Here is a 24,256-nt window from a genome sequence, read left to right as displayed (position 1 = left end):
ACACACACACACACACACACACACACACACACACACACACACACACAGTGCCATTTTCTTGGCAAGAATTCAAGTTTCTCTGCTAAGGCTTCAAAGCTGAGTTTATGGGATAGGTAGACTTAGTTTTATCAGGAGTCTTGGGGAAGAAATTTCCTCTGAGGTGATTCGTGTTGTTGCCCAGTTCTATTCCGTGCAGTAGCAGGGTACAGACCCTGATTTTTCAGATAACCTTTGGTGGCCAGGGACCCTTAGGAACCAGTGGCCTCTCTCCAAACCACGCACATTAGTACTCACATTAAGGAGCCAAGCAAAGTTCATCAAATCCTTCACCTCTGAATCTCAAGTCTTCTTTACACTTTCTCTGATTCCAATAGAGCAAGCTCTCTGCTTCTGAGGGTCTAAGACGGTAACCTGTGGGTTGTAATCATTTTGAATCCTGATGTCATGCATAGCAGATAGTTAACATTATGGTTCATAACATTAGCACAATTACAGTTATGATGTAACAAGAAGAATCATTTTACGGCTGGGTGTCACCCCATCATGAGGAACTGTATTAAAGGGTCACAGTGTTGGTAAGATTGAGAACCACTATCAAAGAGATTAGACTGAGACTTACATGCTTAACTTAAGATAACTCTAGGGCTAACATGATTAGTAACCTTAATGATGCATACAAAGCCCTATCGGGTATATAATATGTTTTACCCACTAGCCTACAACACTAGGAAGAAGGAAGACCCTTTCTGCCTCCCAGAAGATCTCTGCTTCTTGACAAGAAACAGGCAAATGCTGTATAATAGTCAAGAACGTGTGGTAGAGCACCACCCACAGAAAGAGGGACATGATTCTAAGAAATCACAGAGCAAAGAGGGAAACCTGAGGGGCAACTGGAGAATGAAAGGTATCATGAAAAGTCCAAACAACAAAAGCGAGATTCTCTCATGGGTTCTGGAAGTAAAAAGGAATGAAAATGTCAACAGCTCACTCTCCTGGGCCACCCATTAGAAGAGCATGTTTAGAAGATGCTGAAGCAAGCACTAAGCAAAATTCATAAGCAGGCAACACTGCAGGAGCTAGCTTCATGGCAACAAGACACCATTCCTCTTCCTCTTTCGGGAGGGTCCATTCTGCCCTTGCAACAATGCTCCTGAAACAGCAGCAGGCTGAACTCTCATGGGAGTCCATCACAGGAGGGAAAAGGAGACAAGTGGACTCATACATGCTGATGCATCGGACATCAGCAGACCAAAACAATGAGGGATTTATAATCCTCCACAAAAAGAGAAAGGGGGAAATATGTCAGTCTATGTACACTTGTGAGAACCAATAACTTTTCATGGTAATATTTCACTGTGAAGGTGGTCAAACCTCCAATTCAGGGTGTGTGTGTCCCCTGCCCCCTCCTGAGTCGATTAACAGAAACGACACTAGTGGATTTACACAAAGGGCCAACCAGCAAGAGGAGTGATCTCACGATGTAGCTGAGAAAGTTTCAGGCTAGTGTTGGTTATTCTCTGTATTAAGTGTTAAAAATCAGTGTGGTTATGGGAATTTTCCTTTGTCTTCCATGTACTTTAAAAAAAAAAAAAAGACTGTAAAAAGAACTCTCTTCCACAACCTCCAACCCTCTCAGATCTCTTTCTGCAAGGTAGTGACAGCATTCTGTATGAGTGATCATGCAGATGGTGCCAACACAGTGGCCCTGAATCTCATATTCAGACTGGAAGCATTAAAGACAAGAGAACTGCTCAGTGCTGACCACATGTCTCAGAACTGGCCAGCCTAGTCCAGCTCACAGGCTAGACTGGCCCCTGCAGGGAAGGGCTCTCAGATGGCCAAGTTCAGGACCCATCTGCTACGATCATCATGAATCATACTTGATTGCTAAGAATCAAGGAGCAATGTCTTCTCCAGAAGCTGCTTTTCTTTCCTAGTGTCAGATGCATGGAATTTAAGTGGGAGACAAATTGTGTGGACTTCAGACAATCTCATTAACCTCTGGTTTTGAGGACGCAAGGGCTTCTTATTTGTAACTCTTTCCCTGACCCATCCCTTCCAGTCCACACAATTCATTCCAAGATGCAGGCTCCTCTCCAGGATACACTAGGCATAGGCTCCCCCTAGAAGATTCTCCTGGTTAGACTCCAGCTTTCACAGCTGTAAGCAGCAGCAGAAGTGACTTTTCTACCTGGATCATGTCTCTAGGACTCCCTTTTCTGCCAGCTGAGGATAGTGAGCATCTAGAATGTCACCGTATACAGCAGTGAGGATTCCATCACGTGTGTTAATGAGGATAGCATTACATGCAGTGGGGAAGATGCCCTTGTGTATAGTAGGGGTTAGGGTTCAGCTTGGAGAGAGTAGTTTCTAAGAATCTCCTAAAATAACACAGCTGTCTGTGACCCTGGGAAACATTGTTGCAGCTAGTGCCTGACATTGTTGAGGACCTAGGTATGATTTTGTTTCTTTGCTTTTCAGATCACTGTGCCACTTCAAAGTTTTACATAATGTCTTTTTCCCCTCAGCCATTTAAAACTGACATTTTTTATGTTTGAATGATCAAAAAAACAAATTCAGTCAATATACATGCTACAATGTGGTTAGTCCTTCCTCTATGTTATAAGATTGAAGCTATTTTTCAATATTTTTGTTTCCTTTTGTTTTGTTGAGATGTAGTCTCACCATCTAAATCAGGCTGTTCTGGAACCTATAATCCTCCTGCCTTAGCCTCTCGGGTGCTGGGATTCCAGGTGTGTACCAGAACAGCTGACCTGATACACACACACACACACACACACACACACACACACCTTTGTATATATATACCTACAGCACAGTTCTGGAAGGAATCTCAACAACTCATCTACCTACCTATATAGATCATTACTGATGCCCTGAGCACAGGAAGGTGACCATGACTGGTGATCCTGCCTGATCCCAGAGCACACAGGAATGACTATAATCCACCACTCAGTCACACACCACAACATCATGGCTAAGGTAGAAAAATGAGGTCTCTAGAGATCAGAATCTTGTCTGACAGACTTGGGAAGGCTGCCAACGTAAATGAGGCACCCAGTGTTCAGGTGTTACAAATATATGTTTAATAATTAAGGAAGCAGTAACTGACTGTATTAGTTACAAAAGTATCACAATTCTGAGTGGCTCATAAATCCAAGTGCAGGATCCATCAATTTTTTGCCATAGTCACTTCCTATCCATCTCTTGTGCCCTCGAGAGGGCTCTTTGGATACAGAGCCATAGACACAAAGTCTAGAGAAATAGCACACTGTGATGCATGGAGACACCTAGATGTGAAGCCTGGTTGGTTTGTATGAATACTCCATCCCTCCTCTGCCATCTACCCTGGACTCTTTGCTTTTCTGTCCACAAGCAGGATAATGACCTCTGATCTCTGATGTTTCTCTGGTCCTGGAATTCACAGAAGGCAACTACTTACTCAGGAAGTATAGTTGACACATTTGTACATCCTTTATACTTCAATATGCAAACCACTCGCATAACTTATTCCATTCTAAGTGTTTGAAGGGCAAAATCTGGCCTGACTTTTTGATCTCCTCTCCCCCAGCCCCAGGGTTATCTCTGAATTGAGCCAGCATCATCTCTGAATTGAGCATATAGGAGAGAATCTATGCAATGTGCCTTATAACACCTACAAAACTAAAGAGGCACCAAATGATGCTAGTGAAAGACTAGTGGCCCAGCCTCAGTTTGCCAATATATTTTGGGTACAGATCCATCCATGATGCCCAAAACATCTTTCATGTTGCCAGTAGAATAAGTACATTCCATCACTACAGGAAGTATGTGCCTATATATGCATATTTATTTATGTGCTGCCTCTGAAAATTGCTGGGTCTTGGGACTTCGGAAAATTTTAAATTTCATTATACCTTTAAAAAAAAAATTAGTCTTTTTAAAATTACTAAGCATCCCTATCTAGTAGTTTTGAACCAGAGTTGACAAAATGGAGCTTTCGGGATATATCTGGTTACCATATGCTTTAGCCTATGAGCTAAGAATGGTTTCTACATTTTAAAATAGTAAAAAGAAAACCCAGAGGACAAATAGTATTCTGTGACATGAAAATTATGTGAAATTCAAAATGTAGTGCATGAACCCAAACTTTTCTTGGTCCAGAACCACATGCATTTACAATAGAGTGCCTGTGGCTACTTTGTGCTGAATCAGGATACTTGACTGGCAGAGTTGACAGGGACAGTGTGGCTGGCAAAACCTGGAATATCCATCAGACTTTTACCCCTTACAGAGAAAGTCAGCCTGGCTCAAGACAAACTCCTCATGTGCATATCCGCTGACAAATTTGCATTTCAGGGGGCAGGGCAATGACTCTGGTTGTATTTAATTTCAACAGAGAGTGTATTTCCTAATCTGGAGACAAAGTCTCATGTAAACATGCGCCACCTCAAACTCAGTATACATCTAACGATGACCTTGAACTTTTGTGCTAGAATTGCAGGAATGTGTCCCTGTGTTGACTTTGTGTGATGCTAGGGCTCTAACTCAGAGTTTGTGTATGCTAGGCAAGCTACCAAATAAACTATGCTCTCAGATTCTCATTTCTAGATAATGCAGTTAAGATTTTACCTATTCATTTAAATGTATTTGTAATTATCCAGTTCTTTGTGTTCACTGACAGAACAGGGGACATTTCAAGCCACTGAACCTACCGGGTAACTCTGTTCTGGTTCTATTCCTTAGCCTTTAAAGAAGAATCTTTGTCATGGTCTATTAAAGAGCATTCTCTTCCCCTGTATTTCTGTGATGTCTGATGTTCTGAAGCTTGCGAAGGCTACAATGTACTTTACAAAGAAAGTATGTGTTAGAGACACTTCTTCAGGCAGGAGGCGGTCTACCACCATTTGGCATGGGTTCAATGCTAGTAAATGAGACACATAAAGCATAGCACCTTTAACAGATACATACCAAAGAAGGTTATGTATGGAAGGGCTGACAAGCACATTGGTCAGAGAATCCCAGAAACAGAACTCTGTTTTATCTGGGGCAATGCTTTCATACTGGCTAACTCAGTGAGTGTGGCCCTTTATAAGGTATAACTACAACAAAAAATTAACTATATGTTACTTTATTATTCATCCTAGAAACACCACCACCTCAGCCTCTGCCAAACAGTGCCAAACGGCCTTTGCAATCACTCTGACTTATTCATATATCTATCTTGAATACCTATTTAAAACAAAACAAAACCCTTCATAAACCTTCTGATGAGTCCAGAAAAAAATGCAACCTAGACAGAACAAAGGCCAGCATCTCCACACTCCACATTTTAACATGATCTCTGAGCCTCTCGTCCTTGGTTGCCTTGGGGAGCGCTATAGACTGGGCATCATTGTAGGTGCTGATGGGACAAAAAATACATTCATACATTCGATCTCTTGGCCCTTGGTCCCATTGAACACTGTAAATATTTTAATTATTCAGGGAAACCACTAAAGGAAAGGCCCCTTTAGGCAACAGGAAATTGTCACTGTGCTTGAATACACCAATTACCAAAACTTCCTCCCCAACATTGAACCCGAACTTTCCCACACATGCTGCTGAGAGGCTGCTCGGTTCTTAGTAGAGACATTTATAAATGGAGAACAAGTGGCCGTATAGCACCGCAGAAGCCATCATAAACCTGTCAATTAACAATTTTTGGGAAAGCATTGATAAGCTCAGTAAGAAGATTTACCTCTCCCTAATCTCATTAAACATATTAAAAAATAGCATCAATTTAAGCATTTGCAAATTAGTTTATTAAAAATATGCACAAAATTAATAACCTTATAATTGTGCACTAGGAAAATGTAGAGGGAAAATCCACCGTCAAATAGATTCTGTAGTTTGCAGACTGTGATGGTTTGTATATGCTTGGCCCAGGGAGTGTCACTATTAGGAGGTGTGGCCTTGTTGGAGTAAGTGTGTTTCTATGGGCGTGGGCTTTAATACCCTCATCTTAGCTGCCTGGAAGCCAGTCTTCTCCTGTTTGCCTTCAGAAAAAGATGTAGAACTCTCAGCTCCTCCTACACCATGCCTGCCTGGACACTGCCATGCTCCTTTGATGATAATGGACTGAACCTCTGAACCTGTAAGCCAGCCCCAATTGAATATTGTCCTTATAAGAGTTGTCTTGGTCATGGTACCTGTTCACAGCAGTAAAGCCCTAACTAAGACACAGACTATGCCACAACAGAGTATACTTACAACCCAATCTCATTTATTCTTGAGTAGCATTAAAGATAGAAGATATTATGACAAAGAAGGCCCACTATCCACCTCTACCTCCACTATCTCCAATTCTGAAGCTCTTCTAGAGTTTATGGTTGAGAAGGGGAGTGAGTATATACCACTTTCAAGGTGAAATATTTAAAAAGTGGCTGAGAGTATATATAGAAAACCTCAAAACTGCAGTAAACATGCAATAAATTAAGAAAGTTGCAAGATACAATATTAATAATATATAAATCTTTTTATATACCTATAGCAAACTACATGAAATAAATATATAAAAAGCAATATATCTTACAGTAGCAAACAAAAATGAAAGGAACAAGGAAACAACACACACACACACACACATGCACACATAAAAGAAAGAGAGCTAGACATCCCATGTTGATGAGTGGGAAGAATCAACATTGCTGAAACTTTAATCCTTTCTACAGACTGAATCCATTCCCTACCACTTCTTGGTAGCATTCTTCACAGAATTTGAAAACAATCCTAAGCTTTGTATGGAAACAGAAAACAATCTCAAAAAAGTCAAAACTAACCTGAACATAAAGTACAAATCAAGGGGCAGTATATTTTAACTCAGTCAATTATAAAGCTGTAACAATCAAACTATCACAAGAGGGGCACAAAAACAGACATGTGGATTAAAGGAAAAGAAAAGTGACCTACAAGTAAATCTACACACATCTTCAGTCTGTTGATTTCTGTTTCTTTGGTTGGTTGGTTGGTTGGTTGGTTGGTTGGTTGGTTGATTGATTGGTTGGTTAGTTGGTTAGTTGGAAGGTTGGTTGGTTTGATACCAAATCTCACCTGCTGGAATCATACTTACTATGTAGCCCAAGCTGGCCTCAAACTCATGACAATCCTCCTGTCTAAGCCTCCCTAAGTATTGAGATTACAGGGAGGTACCACCGTTGCTGACCAGTCAACTGATTTTAACAATCAGGAATAAAGATCTCTCACTAGCTGAGAAAGAACAATAGACAACATTCTTAATAAGTAGGAAAGTTGTTAGACAAGCAGGGAATAAAACTAGACTTCTATGTCTTGCCTTTTAGCAGTTATAAAAATAATTTCAAAATGGATTAAAGGCTTAAACATTAGACATAAAATCTTAAGACTTAAGAGAAGTCATTGGGTTATTATACTAAACAAAGATTGTTTTTGATACAACCACCAAAAAAAAAAAAAAAAAAAAAAAAAAAAAAACCACAAAAAGAAGAATCAAAGCTGGGCAGTGGTGGCACACACTTTTAATCCCAGCACTTGGGAGGCAGAGGCAGGCGGATTTCTGAGTTTGAGGCCAGCCTGGTCTACAGAGTGAGTTCCAGGACAGACAGGGCTACACAGAGAAACCCTGTCTCAAAAAAAAAAAAAAAAAGAAAGAAGAATCAAATATGGACAAACAAGATTATGTCAAACCAAAAACACAAAGGAGACTGCCGAAGAGAATAAAGAGACATTCTATGAAATGTGGAAAAAGTTTGGAAACTATACATCTGATAGTGGGGAGGGGGAGCCAGAATATATAAAGACTATCAAAGACACAGTGGCAAATAATAAATAATCCAACTTATAAGCACACTGAGAAATCAACATTTTGCCCAAGGAAATGCACAAATGGCCAACAGTACAGCAAAAAACTTTTTACTATCTCTAAAGACCAGGAAATTTAAATCAAAGACACAGTGAAACGATTTGACCTTATTCTAATAATTATTGTCAGAAAAAACAAATGATAAAGGCTGGCAAGAATGTTCAGGAAAAGATTCTATCCCTGCATAATGTTGGTAGGAATGTAAACTAGCACAGACATTATGGAAAACAGATTGGAGGCTTCACAATATGCTAAAAATAGAATGACTGTATGTTCCAACAGTCTTACTACTGGGTACGTGTCCAAAGGAAATGCAAGCAACATGTGGAACCTACATCTGCTTTCCCATGTTTAGTGCAGTGCTATATTTACAATAGCCAGAGATCGAAAAGCCTATGTGTCCATCACACAATAAGAAATTGTGGCAGGCATGCTCAATGTGATACTATTCAACCATAACAACAGAAAAATCCCACAAAACTGAAAGCCTGCTTTTTGTGTCAATGTGGATGAATGTAGAGGTGTTTTGGTTATTATGGCAGGTAACAAAATCAGGCACACTGAGGCAAGTGCCTTTGAGCATCACTCATAGGCAGGATTGGAAAGATTGATCTCAGATATTGAGAGTACAATGTCACACTGGAGGATGGAGTGACGAAGAGAAGAGAAAGAGACTGGGCAGTGGGTACTGGACTACAGTTAGAAGGACTAACATTTCTCAATGCCATGACATAGTATAAACAGTACAGATAATAAAAACAATAAAACAACAATAATAGAAACACTATCTGTACATTTCCAAACATTAGAAAATATATTTTGAATGTTTATTCCATAAAAAATGACAAATGAGACCACTGAAATGTCTCATCGAGGGCTGGAGAGATGGTTCAGTGGTTAAGAGCACTGACTGCTCTTTCAGAGGTCCTGAGTTCAATTCCCAGCAACCACATGGTGGCTCTCAACCATCTGCAATGGAGTCTGATGCCCTCTTCTGTGTGTCTGAAGAGAGCAACGGTGTACTCATATACATAAGATAAATAAATAAATAAATCATGAGAGAGACAGAGACAGAGAGACAGAGTATAGAGACAGAGAGATGTCTCATCGAGTAAAGATACCACCAAGCCTGACAACCTGACTTGGATAGCCACATGCCTAATGGCATACACACATGCATACACACATGTGCATATAAAACACCACATAAGCAAATGGAAACATTAAAAAGAAATAATATATAATTTTAGAGATAGAAGTGCTTCCCTGGTCGACACGTTGTACTGTGTTTATGTGTATTTATGCACTGTGTGACACACCCTCAAATATGTGCTTTGTAATATATTACTCTTTTAGAAGTTTTCTGAGAGTAACTAGGTAGCCCTCCTCTACTCACCCTTTGGTCCGAGGAATGGCAGGATGATGACAGGAAGGGAGTCTGGCTTCCAAATTGCTGCATGAAGAACATCTGTCTACTCACTAGCTATACCTTGTCTAGGCTGTTACGTAAGAAAGACACTATTTTAAGCTAAATATTATGGTTCAATTATAGCATCTACAGTCATTCCAACTAAACTTCCTTTCCACTCTTCCTTTCCTTCATTGGATAAGAAGACTGAGACTCACACGGTCAATTAACTATCACAAGGAAATATTGCTGGAAATCTGTTGATAGCTATCAGTTTCTTACATAGTTTCCAGAGTCTATGATCTTTCCAGAAGGCCCAACTGCTGGCATGTCAAGGGCTCAAGTACACAGAATCTAGAAAAAAAGATTTAGGGCAAAATATGCTGAGAAGAACAAAGCATTCTAATGGTAGCTGTACTGTCCAGGTTCCTGTCTCTTGGTCAGCTCGGTCCATCTAGAACTACATTTTCAGTCATCACACACATCTCTAAACATTCTCAAACCTTTCTTATTGCATTGAGTATTTAAAAAAAATAGATCTTTTATCTGTTTGAGGTATATGTGTTCATGTGTGTGTATGACATGTGTTCCTGTATATGTGAAGGCCACAGGTTACAATCGTGTGTGTTCCTTAATTTCTTTCTATCTTATTTATTCGGATAGAGTCTCTCATTGGATCTAGAGCTCATTGGTTTGATTAGATTGGCTGGCCAGCAAGCCATAAGAGTTCCACCTCCCAAACCTTATTCCTTCATGCTTACACAGTAAAGCAAGTATTTTACTATCCGAGCCACTAACCAACCCCCTCATTACTGTGAAATGGCTGAAAAGGCCACCCCCACCACCATTTGTGTTGTCTGTTCAGTCATTATCAGCACCACCCACAACCAGCCATAGTGGGGCTGCTTCAGAGAAGCTAAAGAACTTATCAGAAATAACTACTTGATTTGACAGTACGGGCAGATGTGCAGAGAGGGACACTTCAGAAAACCCTTGACTTCCCCACTTCAAATTAGTCATCTTCTAGCACTAATGAGAGTCGGAGGAGATCAGAAAATAATGACTTTCTTGGGCAATTCTAAATCAGGTGGAGGGGGCCAGTATTCAACATCAATCAGAAGATTCTAAAATATGAACTTGATAAAGAATGGTTTTTCCTTCTTCTAAACAGAGTCTCACTAGGTAGCCCTGGCTGTCTTCGAACTCTCTTTATAAACCAGGCTGGCCTCAAGCTCAGAGCTCCAACTGCCTCTGTCTCCCAAGTGCCAGAATTAAAGGTGTGTGCCGCATGTCTGGCTTTTGTTCAAGAGCTTTGAAATATTGCTTAAAGAAGACAACCTCTTAGAGAAAATCTAGTCACATTCTGTGTATGTCAGTATAGCCTGTTGGTTAAGGTGGTACACTCAGCCTCGAGAGGCATGGGTGAAAAGACACCACTTTTCATTTTAGAAACACAATGTAATGTTGCTTTCAGGTCCAGATATGTTTCTGAAGGGTCTAAGACCAGCTGGCTCACCACTGATCATTGACTCCACTATCAGTGCAGCTTGATCAGCCGGCCCTCTGTCATATCTCTACATTTCCCAGAAGTCTGAAAGGGTAAACAGCGCTGATCATTGGTAGGGCTCCAGTGTTTAACAGAGTCTCAGGATGTGCTCATTTACACTGAATTGAGTCAAATGAGTGAGTGAATCATACCAGTAAAACAGAATGGAAAGACAAAAAAAAAATCCTAACTCCAAGGCAACGATTGCACTTTAATGTTTGGGTGTATAGGTAATTATGGAATCCTCAGTATGTGCCAGCAATGTGCAATTCAGGGTTAAAGATTAGAACAATCTTTTAATTAAAGGGCAATAATTATCTGCATTTCATAACAAAGCAGGGTAGAAAGGGGGACAAAGAAGTGGTTTATCATCCTTCCTTTGAGCATGTTTCTAGAGTCAGCATGGCAAACAAAACCCCCTCAGATATGAACCTTGCTTCTACTATAGGCAAGAGAGCTAGATGAAAGGCAAGGAGGCTGTAGGACTTCCCTCACCCCTCTCTGGCCAAGGTGTAGTGTGTGGCCCAGAACAGTCAATGGTAATACCTTGTAAAACCACAGGTGGAAAGCAAGGCCCCTGGTCCAGAGGAAACACATTTGTACTCTCTGAAAGGTAACCACTAACTTTCTAAATGTCAGAGGAGGCCCATTTGAACATTAATTAAGAAGAGCCATCGATGGTTCTGGAAACTAGCCATCAAAGCCACCTGTGACTCTATTCTTGAGTATCAAAGGTAACTAGCGACCAGGACGACCTTTATCAGATGACTCACCATCGAAGTGCTGGGGATGTTGTCAGCTTAAGTTTGTAAAACAGAAACTGAATGAACAAACCGGCTGCTACCATTGCTGTCCTACTGCCTACAAGTCTTGGGAGAGGTCCAATGCGTATAGGCCTGACATAAACTGAGAGGAGATAAAATTTGAAGAGCCCTCCTGGTTCGTATCATAGAGGTTGAATGTATGGGAAATACATTGGATGAATGGTGTCCTAACACTGGATTCCAATTGCCACAGGGATAATTCTTGTATCATTAAAATTTGTTTGGGTATCTAGACAAATGTTTGTGATCCAGACACTTGGGGAAGAGAATTGAGAGTTCGAGAACAGCACTACCCTGTCTGAGGGGAAAAAAAAATCAACTGAAGTTCCTGCCATGGAAATGAGACAGGACATACAAGGCATACAGGAGTCACAAACTGGGAAGGGGGGAGTGAACAGTAAGTCCAATGACATCTCCCTTGTGTGTGCTTAGGACAATAGCTCAGCAGAACTATAGGCTCTCTCGACTCCTGTGAATCTATCCGGCAGTCAAAAAAGATCCTTGCTGCCTAGCCTTGGAAATACTGGTGGTTTTCTAAAATCATATCTTATTATACTAGGGTTCTTGCTGGAGTCTACTTTGAATGTCAAAACCTTGTAAATTAGAAAGACTGAGTAGCAGCACAATGACCAGGATAACCACACATATCTTCAATTCAAAGAGAATTAGCATTCTGTCTTCAACACAATAAGGATCACCCTTCTGGCCCTCTGGTCCTTTCAAGGACTGACAACAGAAACTGTACTGGATGGTAGTTGGACCAATAACCTTTAAATTTGCATTCTTCCCATTTCATAAGGATACATAAAGACTGGCACTGCCACTGGATTTACCAGTTGTTTGGAGATTCCATAATGTGTTTTCCAAGGTCTCCTGCTGTATTGTTATTTTCTCAGAAATAAATTTTCAAAAATCACAGAGCTCCAGAGAGAGGTCCATTTAATGACAACTGTGTTTTTAATGACTTCAAAGTAAAATTAGCTTCACTGTTCACACACTATTTCTCCTCTGGAGGCAGCTTCTCTGGAGAGTTTTGGGGGACTGAAAAGGGAGCTAAAAGTATGCCCTTTTTGCTGGTGTCTGTGCCTTATGCAGGGCATATAGAGCAGACTCTTTATGGAATTGATATATTAAAGGATAAGAGATACTTTGTGGAGCTAAAATAACTACTAATCTCAAAATCTCTGAATATCTTGTCATTTATTAAACTAAAGGGACAAATGTTAGCTTTTATTGAAAGGCTGACTTCTCCAATTCTTTTCTTATCTTTGGAACCCCAAATGTGTTTCTGCTACTGAAATAAGAGAGTATCTAATATTTCATGCTTTTAATCTGGACAGCAGCATGCATATACTTCATAAATAGCTTGATAATGTCATGAGTAGGGTAGTGGCAGTGGGAATTCATGCTGGCTCAAACATCTATTGGTAATGTCTGGGGACATATGGCCATTAATTCTGGGGGAGAATAGTTTGTCAGTTAGAGTTTGCCACTTTGCAAAAAGCTACTGGAAGAGCTTAAACACCCAAGGGAAAGCTTGTAAGAAACGAGTGACACCCGCCCCTCTTACCTTCTTGTTCCTAGTGAGGTCGACTATGAACTTTCGCTCCCAGCCGACAATGAAACCACCCATCAAAGACTCACTGGCAAAAGCAAAGACACAATGAAGATACATTCCTGAAACATAGTCTGTACTTGATTTTTTGATTCCTGAGCTACCATTATAACCACCTGTAGAGTCACCACTCACAGTCCGGTCATTGGAGAGACCATGTAAGGTAAGATCCCAAGAAGCAGAAATAGAAATCACCACTAGGAACTGTGAGGGTGATGGACATCCTGGAATGCTGCAAGGAGCGGCAGAGACTATTCTAGAGAGCATGCACCCTAAAAAGGGCAAGAACAAGTGAGAGCTCTTTTGGTAGTTAATGAACATCCAGAGCTGGGGGTTCATGAGGTCTTTGTCAAGCACATCTATAAAGGAAAGAATGTCACACTGTAGCAAGAGGATACAATGGTTAATTTCTGTAATAGTTCAAGGCTTGTAGGGACCCCCTCATTCCAGAGATATTGTTTCTACTCACATTCCTCTCTTTTTAAAATTAGCTAGCCTATAAAATGAATTCACCTAAAGTAAACACTAGAGGTACTGCAGAATTTACTGAGGAGAACCTGTAGTTCAAGGCTACCTTGAGATACACATCAGGTTCTAGGCCAGCCAGGGCTAGCAGTAAGAACCTGTAGCACAAGGTACAAAACTTGTAATATAAGAACAAAAGCAATTTTTGCAAAAACTGTAGTCTCACGGTGTCATGTTCATTAAACATCTTGAGAGGCTTGAGCTAGTGAGATGGCTCAGAGGGCTTTGATGTACAAACTGAGTTCAGTCCCCACATTTAAAAAGTGGGATGCAGTCAGTGGTTCTGTTCTATAGTCCCAGCCTATGCACAGTCAAGGAGAGATAGAAACAGAGACAGAAGAATCTAAGTTTGCTTAACAGTTCAGTGGCAGAAATAATAGGAGAGACCTGACCTTAAAAAAACAGAACATAAGGGGGCTAGAGAGATGGCTCAGTGGTTAAGAGCACTGACTGCTCTTCTAGAGGTCCTGAGTTCAATTCCCAGCAACCACATGGTGGCTCACAACCATCAGTATTGGGATTCAGGCCCTCTTCTGGTGTGTCTGAAGAGAGGGACAGTGTACTCATAAATGTAATAAAATCAGGACAAAAGAAATAACAACTGACAAATTGTCTTTTGACATCTACTTGAACTGTGCTATAGCCAGGTACCTGTTTGCATACACAACACGTGTGGAGAGAAAGAGAGAGAGAGAGAGAGAGAGAGAGAGAGAGAGAGAGAGAGAGAGAGGAAAAAAAACCCTAAAAACATAATAACTTTCTAAAATCCCAAGAGGAACCACAGCCATTCACTAATTTTTGGGCCTGAGATCCAAAGCCCTGAATGAGTCAGAGTTCCTTAGCACAGCAAATTATAGCTTATTCACTTCTCTGGCGAGACTGAAATGATACTGAGTTAGGAACAAAGTTTGTAAAGTCTAAAAATTGTGAGGCTTCTGAGAAACAGAAAAGGAGTTGGCATCCCTGAACCAGCATGGATTGCCCATTGCCTCTATTAAAATACCTGAAGATGGATCAGACGTCAGGAAATAGTTAATGAAATCAAAAGATGTGAGCATCCCTCCAGTAAGTATGTTTGTACAGTAAGCCTATGTAGGAAAACATATTTGGGTAAGAGAGGCGTACATACATATTTTCATACATACATACATACATATATATGTACATATGTACATGTGTGTACATACATGTAACACAGTGCTCCCAAATCCGAGCACTGCTTATTTTAGAAAGCATCAAAAAATGAAAGCTTCTATTGTTTCACCACTCTGATCACTCTTCCCAGAAATGTGTGTTAAGAAGAAACGCATGCTTTCTCTTAGAATTTCTCCATGTATAGATAAACATGAACATGTACTATTTCTCATACCTGTCTTATTTCTATAAAAGATAGGCCCAATTCAGGACAAACAGCATTACAACCTGTCTTTTTTAATTTACTTCGGTCTGAAACAATGTCATACTTAGAAAATAAGTTAAAATGTACAGTGAACTCCTATATAGCCTGAGGTTTTTAAATTTTTGGTATCTTACTTACATTATTATCACGGTACAATTATTAAACTTTATGTGCAAATTAGTTCTACTTGCTAATTAGGAGTCTTTATTTAAATTCTTCAATAATAACTTTTTCAAGTACAGACTCTGACAGAAGTCACAAATCACATTTAGCTGATGAGACCCTTAATCTGTTTATGTTGTTTTTTTATTGTTTAGTTTGAAGACAGTGTTATGTAATATAACTTAGTCTGTGTAGCCTAGGTTATAAACTCATGGTTATCTCTTTGCCTTCACCTTCCAAGTATCATCATATGTCATCATGCTTGGGTTCTTGGTTACTCTGTATATGCATGTGTATGTAGGAACAAGTCTGTGTGTATCTGGAGATCACATGGCAACCTTGGTCTTCATACCTAAGGTGCTTCCCTTCCTTTTGGTTGAGATAAGGTCTCTCATAGAAGTCTAGGCCAGCTAAAAAAATTTCTCAGGATCTACCATCTCTCATCCTTCCATCACTGGGTTTGCAGACATGTGTCACCACACCCAGCCTTTTTACATGGGATCCAGGGACTGAACTGAAGTCCTCATGCACATGAGAAAGGCATTTCACTGACTGAGCCGTCTCCCCACCTTCCTTAGTCTCCTTAGCATGTGATTGTTCTTCAATCATTCTTTGTCTTCAGAAGACTGATGACAGAATGTCTCTCAATTTGGGTTGTCTCAGCATTATTTCTTATTTAGTTCAGGGGAATGTAAGATTATAAGAGAAGTCATGATTTATTCCAGGGCTGGGGCAGGCAGAGTAGGCTATGAGCCTGGACCAAAATATAAGGCAGAGCTCAAAACACTGGTGAAAGATCATGCCATAGGCTACAGAAGCCAACTTTAAGAGCATACTAACGATCAAGAAAATTCTGGGTAACAATGTATTTTATTTATGGATTGGGACCAATGTAGCAAGAAACTACAAGTCCATGCTCTAATAAGTGGCATTTTTTCTTTAAACTTCTTCAGGATTCCGACATATACTGAAGATCAGCTGAGAGACCAAGCTGGTCTACTGAACAACTATTCAGTATACATCAGAATCCTGAAGTAGTAGGCTCTAATATCAGTGAAGGAACGCCTTGGCTGCAGAATGGACAAACTTACCAGTGAGCAGGAGGGCAGTGTGAGAGCATCTAAGTAACCTAAGTATTGGGTTCTTGGACTTTCTGTCACAAGACAGGATCACAACCCATAAGCCACTCTAATTAATGTGCGTGCGTGCGTGCATGCGTGTGTGTGTGTGTGTGTGTGTGTGTGTGTGTGTGTGTGTGTGTGTTTATCCTATCAGCTCTGGTCCTCTAAACTAACACAACACTCCACCATTTCCATGAGACTATATTGGAGAAGAGGTATTCATAGAAGTTAGGAAAAGGACAAGAGGTAGCATTGGCAGAGGTCTGAGCTCTTTCCCATAAAAGGAGACATTGAATGGGGCTGGAGAGATGGTTTTCTGGGTGATAGACCTTATGGCCTAGCCTGAAGACCTGAGTTTCCAGGAATCTACATGGTGGCAGGAAAGAACTGAGTCCTACAAGTTGTGTTCTGATCACCACATATGCTCCCATACTTACACACATGCACACATATAACATAAATAACTATTTCTTTTTTAAAGGAGAATGAGAAACATTAGATATTCTCATACTGAACCCTTGACCCCACTGTGATAACAAAAGAAGATAGACATCCATGACCTAAGAAGACACCATCACCAGAAAATGAACTGATAACACCTTGTCCTTGAACGTCTCAGTATCAGAGGAAAATTTTTACACTGAAGCCAAGGATAGGAATTTGTCATTGCAATGCACAGAGGGCCAAGACAGAGTCTCGCCATAAACCAAACCAGGGTCCAGATTGCTTTTTCTGCTTTGAATTTACCTCTTCACTCATAGATGCCTAATCTATGCAGGTATTTGCTTTTAATTTAACATTTATATGTTTCTTTGAATGAAAATGGCCCCCATAGGCTGATATTCAAATGCTTAGTCATTGGGGAATAGCGATATTTGAGGAGATTTACAATGATTAAAAGAAGTGGCCTTATTGGAGGAGTGTGTCATTGGAGGTGGGCTTTGAGGTTTTAAGGGATAAAGACAGACCCAACGTCTCTCTTTCTGCTGCGTACAGATCAGAATGTACAACTCTCAGCTCCTTCTCCAGAACTTTGTCTGTTTTCATGTTGCCATGATAATAGACACTAACCTCTGAAACTTAAGAATACTTTGTTCATGGTGTGTCTTCATAGCAATAGAACACTAAGACGATATAATTCTCCACATCTTTGCAAATATAAAACCAAAGATATTTAAAACAAAAAACAAAACAAAACAACAAAAAAAAAAAAACCCACACACAAAACAAAGCCATAGAGCTTGTTTTCACTTTCTTCCCATAAAGGTAGAGTTGTTGAGGCAAAGTCTCAGGCAGCCCAGGCTAGCCTCAACTCATAATGTAATTGAAGTTAGCCCTGAATCTCTGATCTTCCCACTCCTACTTCACAAGAGTTGGGATGACCAGTGTGTATCATCCCGGTGTTAACATTTTATGCTTGCACCCTATTGTAGCTGCAGTACTTTCAAATAAGGTGTGACTTGGAAATAGGTTCTGCAGATACTATCAGAGTAAAATGTGGTATTTGAGATACAAGGGGGAAGTTGATCCATATAAGAAGAAAGGTATAGGCATAGGCAAGTAAGACATGGGAGAACAGCTAGAGAAATATGTTGCAAGCTAAGGAATGTCTAGAGAATCCAGTCAGTAGTCATCAGAAAAAGGGCAGGCTCTTCCCATGGATCCCATGGATCTTAAGGACATCTCCGTATCAGACTTGCTGCCTTCACCGCTATTGGAATGCATCCCAGAGGATTTGAGCAATCTAGCGTGTTTCAGACTGCTAAGTAGCCCCCAAAAAACTAACATACACCCTGTGCTGGCTAGTCTTATGTCAACTTGACACAAGTTAGAGTCATTTGGGAAGAGGGAATCTCAACTGAAAAAATGCCTCCATCAGATTGGACTGTGGGAAAGGGTTTTGGGCTTTTCTCTTGACTGATGATTGATGTGGGAGGCCCAGCTCACTGTGGGTGGTGCCACTCCTAGGCTGTTGGTTTTAACTACTATTAAGAAAGCAGACTGTGGAATTCAGGAGGAGTAAGCAGCATTCCTCAATGCCCTCTGCATTAGTTCCTGCCCCCAGGTTCTTATCCCGACTTCCCTGGATGATGGCTACAAACAGTGAACTAAAATAAACCCTTACCTCTTCAACTTCTAGTTGGTCATGGTGTTTTATCACAGCAACAAAAACCCTAACTAAGACGCACCCCCAATGAATCTTCTTCAAACTTCATGGAGTACAGAAAGACTAAGACTGTGAAGCCATGTTTAAAAAAACAAAACAAAACAAAAAACTTTAATACACAGGCAAAAGTGAGTTTGCATACAATTGGTCATGAGTTTGAGCATATTGAAGAAGAGGCCCAAATCACAATGTGAACTGCAGAGAGTAAAATTATTTCAGCTTTAGAGTGACGTGAAATTTGGCTGACATGCCTGGTGAGGAAGGAGAGTGCACTCAAGAGATATAGCAAAGGAGGCCACTATGGATTGAGTGTTTATGCCCTCATAAAAATCATATGTTGAACCCCTAACCTCCAAGTTGATGGCACGTGGAGATGGGACCCTTGGGTAAGGAATGTCATGAATAGAACCCAGTGACTACAATAAGTGTCCTTAGAAAAGACATGCCTCACCCCATCCCCCAGGTGAAAACTAGAAGACAGCTGGCCATGAACCAAAAAGACCAAAAAGCGGGCCTTTTCCACACACTAATCCTTTCAGCCCACAATCTGGGATGCCCAGCCTCCAGAACCAGGAGAAATCAATTTCTGGTGTTCCACAGCCACGCAGCCTATAACCACACTTCCTTATAGCAGGCCAAATACACTAAGACTGGAGCAAGGGGGAAAAGAGAAAGAGGAACTGAGCAAACCCTTCTTGCTCTGTAAATATTGGAAAGTGAAGAGGGAACAGGAAGTTCTTGTATCTGATGGGGGCCTCCTATAGGTCTAAAGGGTCACAGGAAGGATTTCAGTCACCCTTTAGCTACAGGGCCCCTCACAGAGGAAAGCCCCTCAAGAAGCACCTGACCTACACTTCTCCCCAGGTCGGCCTCATTTCCCCTATCAGCAATGCCCTTGGTCTATTTTGACAAGGCTATTTCTAGCCTATGCCTTCTCATACTCCTGCAGACACAAGAGCCCTGCCTACCCTGGGGACAGATCAATGTAATGGAAAACCCAAAGCCTTACCACCATGCGCAGCAGGCTACGGGGGCTGTCTGTGAGTCCCCCAGCCTGTGGACTGGAACATAAAAGGCTCCAGCTAGGAAACAGGACTTCCTGGCACAAGCTGCAGAGGGAGTGGGTGCTGCAGGGAAAGTGGGGGACGCTGTAGGTAGGGAGGATGGCAATACCCTGAGTCTCCAAATGACCAACAGAAATCTGAATTACAGCTCATGTGACTAAAGGAAATGAGAGATTGGAAGTTCAGTTTCTCATTTGGGCTCATCAAGGGAAGATTCACAGGGCTGTCTTAGAATGATGAGAAAGGACAAGACAAGAATTGAGTATGGGAGAGTGTAAGAAAGGAAACGGGATGGGAGAAGCAGTAACTAAAGCAAAGACACTTCCTCAGAATGAGAAGCAAAGTCGTAGTGCCCAGGGCCCTCCTTGGCATCATGCCTGACAGGAGGGAGATGGAGCTTGGTACTAGCATGGGACACAGAGGCCCCGTGGACAAGAAGCAGCTGTTACCGGGACAATGAAGCCAGGGTAAAGAGGTACTTTAGTAATGACACCATCAGGGAAGAGCCAAACAGAAGTTTCCAATCCTCTTTTGAATACCCATGTCTGGCCACCTGGCCTACAGTCCTTCAGAGCCACGGTCTTGGGCATCATTTGAGTCACGGTCTCTTTTGTCCAGGTACAATAGCCAAAGCATTCCTAAGTAGGCAACATGAGTGTTGAAGAGTCGATGAGATGAGACATGTATAGTGCTTGAGACATGGAAAAATAATACACCTGAGCTAGTCCCCTAACTCAATAAGCAATGTCCCCAATATTATCTAACTCACCACCAATGTTACTAGAACCAGATACTCCTCTACTAGCAAGTACTACGGCAGCCTGGAAAGCAACTCCTTAGCAGATCTAATCCTGCACTGTGAGGTCTCCTAGCATGCCTCAGGAGAAGGGGCTAAGAGACTGACACAACATACAAACATTTGAAGGAATGACCAGAGTCTTAGACGAATTCCCATCACATCTTGAAAGTGAGGTGTTCCGTAGGTCACGAGGTGTAATGCCAGAGCCGAAGCTCTTTCTATATATAATCCTAACAGCCTGATGCTATGAAAACAGCAGTGCTCATTACAGACCTAGCTGACATCTGAGTGATGATGAGGCAAATAGCATCAATCAGTGGGGGTTCTGTGTTGGGTAAACATCAAAGCAGGGACATAGCCAGATAAGGGCAATAACTTATGATGACTCAACTTGGTCTCCTTGTTGCACAACTTGGATTGAAGAGGGCCGCTTTTGTGTCTCGGCCATCTAAGTGCACTCAGCTTGTGGCCTAAGGTGGATGTGGGTCAGCTGATTCAGACAATTGAATACATTGTGTCTACCCAGTGTGTCAATTGATGGTTAGATACACTGTGTCTACCCAGCAGGTCAATTGATGGTTAGATATATTGTGTCTACCCAGTGTGTCTATTTGTCTGGGCCAAGAGCTACTACTGGAGCTGGTTAAGGGCATGGTGTTTCCAGACAAGAAGGGAAGAAGAGTGAGTGGGGTAAGTGGCTTGCATCAGTTTGGGCGGGCATCAGCATCACCCAGCCCACTGAGGATCAGAATTCAATGGTGCCTAGAAAGCTGAGTAAGGAAGCAGGGAAAGTAAGTTAATTCCATCTCTGCCTGGGTGCTTGAGCTGAGACAATCTTTCATAATTCTGTCTATACACACCATCAGCTTCTCTGGTCTCTAGATATACACAGCAGACCATCAAAACTTCACAACCTCTGTGATATGAATCAATGCTTTCTGAAAAAAATAACTCCTCCATATAGACATAGATTTAGAGATACATGCCTATCTTTCATTTCCCATTGATTCTACTGTTCCAGAGAATCCTGACTAATATATCCAGCTTCCCCCTCCCCCAACTCCTAAGACAAGGTTTATCTTATGTAGCTCTAGCTGTCCTGAACTCACTCTGTAGACTAAGCTGGTCTCAAACTCAGAGATCTTCCTACCTCTGCCTCCTAAGTGCTGGGATTAAAGGCATGTGTCACCAACAACCTGAAGCATTTTAATGACAGAGCTAGTGGCTTATCCATAGTTAGCACCTCAACCCGCTATAGCACCTGACTTGGTATAGAAGAGTTGATGAAGACAACGAGGGAACTGGAACATCCTGCCATCATTACAAAAGGTACTGACAGAATAAGAGCTAAGGCTATGTTCTCAAGGGAAGTCACACAAATCCCAAGCCCAGCTCTGTATAGTCCGACTCACGTCCCACAAAAGTACGGTAGAGAGAATGCCGCTCATCATTGGAAGAAATAAGCTGGTAGAAAGGGGGTAAATGGAGGCAGAAAGGAGGTCAAAGGAGGTCAAAGGAGGTGAGGGGATGGGAAAGAGGGGGAATATGGCTAGAGAAGAAGGCAAAAGACAGGAAAGGGGATCATCAGGCAGGTCCAGAAACAGAAGCCCTATGTTCACATGTGAAAGCCACCACAATTAGCAGTCTGATTTCAGGCCATGCAATCGCCCCCAGACTCCAGCCATGGTCTTCTGAATTCTCTAGGCATGGGATCAACAGTTCATCCTCCAGGACTCCAGGCACCCTGCACAGTGGTATGCTGCGGCATCTCAGTAAATACTGAGCAATAAAAAGTAAACACTTGTGCAATAAAAGAAAGCAGACAGGATGACAGGATGGAAAGAATTTTATGAACTGTGAAGTCCTAAGCAGATGGCAAGGCGTGTGTTGCTTCTGGAAGCAGGCAGGGGAGCCCATGTTTGGAAGGGGTAGACTTTGGTTATCATCTTCGCTTTGAAGACCAAAGTCAGGATGCTGCCATTCAAACGACACAAGAGTCCCTAAGTATGTCCCCTAAGCCTGCGTTGATGGCAAAGGGTCAAGTTAGTGAGAGAAGATCTAGAACCTTCTGTTAAATATTTATTATCCTGGAAGAAAGACTGATGAAAAAAAAAAAAAGAATGCCATGCCATTTCTGCAAGGCATATCAAAGCCTGCAGATACAGTAATAACTCCTTCAAATTTCACAGCCGGGTCTTAAGCTCTGATAATAATTCTTGACTTAGTTATAGCTGGGATGCATGTTTCTCTGTGTGTCCAGCTGCTAGAGTAGCACTCACAAATGCTCTGGTCTTTAGGAGCAAGACCAGCTGCTACTCCCACCTCTATAAAAGCCATCAAAATGGGCATCACCAAAGAAAGCACGTGAATTAGCATAATCATAGACAGACGTCATCAGAAGACATACAATTAAGCACATTTTTTCCCTAGATGTACAAATCCGTCCTCTTCGTTTGCTTTCATGATTTGACATTCATTGAACTCTGCCTTTAGTACTAAAAATATACTGTAGGTCAAAAGCAATGCACCAAAACCTCGGTATGAAACCACAAGAAACCATAATAGACAAATGGGCCATTATAAGAGGTGGTTTAAAAGACGTTGCTCTCATGGGGAGAGTGCAGTGAGCCCGGGGTTCTTTTTACTACTGTGAAAACTGACTACAGGAAACAACAACCTTTCAACATGTACCTTGTGGCTAATGAGTAGTGTTGGCTTGTGTCTATAGGCAGAAAAGCAGAAGCCCACATATGCCCTATCATTAAGGCCAATGAAGACTGGTAAGGGCACAATAGGGCAAACAGCTAAGAATAACAGACAAGGAAAGAGACACTAGGGGGGACCCAAAAGGGCAAAGGGAGGGTTAACACATAAATGTCATCGGTATCTTTTGTCTATTTTCTGTACAACACCCTTAGTTCTGCTAGTTTTTCGGATTGTATTAGGCATCAGGAAACATCTCACAGTTCATGTGCTCCAAATGTGTTCTCACCTAGTTATCACAATATAGGACCCTTCCTGACCTTCTGTTCTTCCCCCAGGTCAGTCATCTCACAGCAAAGAAACACAGCTGATTCTCCTATGAGAGACTGGTTTCTTCAGCTGGGAGCAGGGAGAACATGTTAGATACGACGGTCAAGCAATGGAAGAAATGCTGAGAAAGAAGGACAGGATATAGATGAATAGGAAGATGAAGGACAGGATATAGATGAATAAATAAGCCAGGAAGGCTTATTTAAAAAAACAAAACCAAAAAAAAATCATTAAAGCATACCTTAAATCTTGATACAAAGACTAAAGCTAAATTTTTATTCTCAAAGCTAAATTTTACTTCCAAAAGGCTAAGAAAGAGAACAGCCCTTACTTACCTCAATTTTCTAAATCCTCAATATTCCAGCTTTAATTTAGGAAAGGATGGTTCTCAAAATCCTTCTGGAACACTTAGAGGATATGCTAGAAATGCAAGGAAAGGAGAGAGACTTTGTTAGTACCAATACAGAAGGGCTTGGGGAAGGGGACATTTTATTCATTTAAAAAATAAAAACAACCAGATGGCAAAACACCTCACTTGTTGCCAAGCCAGACAACTTGAGTTCAATCACACAAACCACATGGTAGAAGGAAAGAGCTAACTCGAATGGGGCATTCTCTGACCTCCATGTACATGCCCACAAACATAGAGACAGATACATAGACACACAAAATAGAGAGGATGATTGATCAAACAAAGAGAAAGAAAGAGAGAGA

The 24,256-nt window shown here is 41.4% G+C and overlaps 1 long non-coding RNA gene across 1 annotated transcript in view; it reads right to left on the bottom strand.

The window, feature by feature from the left end:
• LOC114609497 overlaps positions 1-23,952 on the bottom strand; it is a 30,082-nt gene extending 6,130 nt beyond the window's left edge. Inside the window, exons 1-2 of the long non-coding RNA XR_003709536.1 lie at positions 23,878-23,952; positions 295-411 (exon numbers count right to left, since the gene is read on the bottom strand). This is a non-coding gene — a long non-coding RNA (uncharacterized LOC114609497). The remainder of the gene's footprint in view (positions 1-294; positions 412-23,877) is intronic.
• Positions 23,953-24,256: the final 304 nt, after the last annotated feature.

This window comes from Grammomys surdaster, unplaced genomic scaffold, assembly GCF_004785775.1.
Source record: "Grammomys surdaster isolate TR1022 unplaced genomic scaffold, NIH_TR_1.0 125974, whole genome shotgun sequence".
Lineage (NCBI taxonomy): Eukaryota > Metazoa > Chordata > Mammalia > Rodentia > Muridae > Grammomys > Grammomys surdaster.
This window is presented reverse-complemented; position numbering and strand designations above follow the sequence as displayed.